Below are 3,052 nucleotides of genomic sequence, written 5' to 3' on the forward strand. Positions count from 1 at the left end.
ATTTTTAGGTGAACAACAATAATTTTCTTAATAAGCAGGAATAATTAATTCCTTACATTTCAATAATTTTTAATTTATCAATTAACTTCATGCCGCTCATGCGGCTCAAGCCGCTTCTGCGCCCATTGCCCTCGCACCTGCGGCTGGCCAAGCGCAGGTACGATTCTGACAGCAGCTGGGAGCTTCAACTTTGGCTTCCAATATCCAACTTGATCCGAGCCTTGTCCGATTGACATCTGAAGCCCCGGGGCCCCGCCCGAACATACCAACAAGTTTGAAATTATAAAACGGACTTGCTCAAACTATCGGAACTCCCGAAACAACATTGAAACTAAAAATCACACCCCAAAACCAATTGAATCAAACTTATGAACTTCAAGTTCTTCAATATACTCCTAATGCGCCGAAACGTACTTAAACTACTCGGAATGATACCAAATTTTGCATGCAAGTCTTAAATGACATTACGGAACTATTCCAGGTCTCGAAATTTCAAACGGACTTCAATTACTCCAACACCTAATCCAAAACCAAATTTAAAGAATATTAAACCTTCAAATAGTTAGTTTTCACTATTATGCGTCGAAAGGTAAGTTTTATAAAGCGGTGGTTAGACTGGCCATGATGTATGGGGTTGAGTATTGGCCCGTTAAGAACTCACATATCCAGAAGATGAAAGTAGAAGAAATGAGGATGTTGCGGTGGATGTGCGGGCACACTAGGATAGATAAGATTAGGAATGATGATATTCGGGAGAAGGTGCATGTGGCTCCAATTGATGACAAGATGCGGGAAGCGAGGCTTAGATGGTTCGGACATGTTCAGAGGAAGCAGCCCAGATGCTCCGGTACGGAGGTGTGAACAGCTGATTGCGGAGGGCACGAGAAGAGGTAGAGGGCGGCCTAAGAAGTATTGGGGAGAGGTGATCAGGAAGGATATGGCGAGGCTCCAGATTTCTGAGGACATGACACTTGATAGGAAGATGTGGAGGTCGAGTATTAGGGTTGTAGGTTAGGAGGTAGTTGAGTCGTGCCTTACTTCGTACCATTGTGGGACTAGCCATGTAGGGTTTTGTCTAAGATAGCTAGTGGCAATGTTGTGGCTTACTATTTCGCTTTTTAGTGCATGTCCTATTTACTAGCTATCGCTTTTGCTTTGCATCTTTCCTCTAGATTTTACGGTGTTTCTATTTTTCTTATAATTGTTGTGGCGATACTAATATTTACTAATATTGTCTCCCTTTGCTTTGCATCTTTCTTTTGGATTTCATGGTGTTCCTATTTATCCTATGATTGTTGTTGTGATACTAATATTGTCTCCCTTTTTGTCCTTTTGTCTTTTTGTTTTTTTTTGAGCCGAGGGTCTTTCAGAAATAGCCTCTCTCCTCCTTCGGGGTAGGGGTAAGGTTTGCGTACACACTACCCTCCCGACTCCGAGGTCGTTTACTCAAAATGATGACCGAAGTCAAACTTAGCATTTTTAGGCCAACTTAAGGAACCAAGTATTCCGATTTCAATCCGAACACTTCCAAACCCTGAACCAACCATCACCGCAAGTCATAAACTAATAAAAGCAAATACGGGGAGTCTTATTTAGGGGAACGGTGTTCTAAAATTCAAAATGACTAGTTGGGTCATTACAGAAGTGAGGTATTGGTGAGATGAGTGAAAAACATATTCAAGCATGGTCAAAACGTAGGTGCTCACAGCCCCCAGCTATAAAAAATCTCCTTAAAGCATGGCTAACTGACACGCTAACCAGCATCCTCCCAACCCCGCTCAGGATATGGCCACAGAAAATGTAAGGAGTTGCGTTATACAACCAGCAAACAAGCAGTACAACCAAACCCCTCCTCCGACGATGACATGTATTCTCATAATGTCATTAATAGTACAGGTGACAACGCTCTCGCGGTCATTCTGAAAAGGATAGAGGAAATAGAGAATGAGAACAGGGCACTCGGAGATCAAATGAAAGAGCACCAGGAAAGGGTCGATAAAATATCGGGCATCCCCAAACTGTTGCCAAAGAGGGATGCCCGGCGGTTTGTCGAACAGCCGCATAGTGATGACACAGCCCCACATGCTATACCAAAAACCATTAAAATGCTGCCCTACCTCAGGATATATGACAACACAAGCGACCCTGAAGATCATGTGACTCATTATGTCACCGCCGTAAAATGCAACGACCTCGCCAAGGAAGGCGTGTCTTCTATTTTGTTAAAAACATTCGGCAAAACCCCCCCCACCGCATGAGCATTAACATGGTATTCGCAGCTATCAGCATGTTCCATTGAAACCTTTGAAGAAATGGGTGACAAGTTCGTAACAGCCCACACCGGAGCTAAGAAAGTCGAGGCAAGAGTGAACGGCATATTTGCTGTCAAACAATCTCTGGGAGAAGGATTGAGGGACTTCCTAGCCCGGTTCAACCGAGTAAGGATGATTTTACCAAACGTATCCGAAGGGATAGTGGTCGCCATTTTTCAGAACGGGCTGAGCAGGGATGGTTCGAGATCAATGAGGAAACTATTAAGTCGGTTAATGAAATATCCCCCAACCACTTGGGACGAAATCCACAATGCTTATTGTGCCGAAGTCCACACAGATGAGGACGGCCTTAACGGGCCAACCCATCGGCTAACTTCAGTACAAGCGGAGTCAAGAAAGGATCGAAGAGATAACGCCAGAAGAGATCACCCGACTCCATAACCTAACAGGGAACGACACCAACCATATATCAGAGTGGCCTCCCCCCTCTCATCGTTGTGAAGAAGGTCCATCCAGGCCAAGGACGATAACTCATCGGAACGATAGAGGTATGGCCCCCCTGTTATCTACTCATAATTTTTGTATGTCACCAATAGAGATAGTCTACGCCCGGAGAAGCTCGAACCAAAGGTGAAGTGGCCGCCAAAGATGAGGCCAGACCCTAACACCAGAAAGTCTGACGCCCTTTGTGAGTTCTACTAGGAATGAGGGCATCAAACGGAAGAGTGCATCGCCTTAAGGCAGGAAGTCGTGAATATGCTACGACAAGGACATCTTAA

Source organism: Nicotiana tabacum, chromosome 23 (assembly GCF_000715075.1).
Source record: "Nicotiana tabacum cultivar K326 chromosome 23, ASM71507v2, whole genome shotgun sequence".
Taxonomy (NCBI): Eukaryota; Viridiplantae; Streptophyta; class Magnoliopsida; order Solanales; family Solanaceae; genus Nicotiana; species Nicotiana tabacum.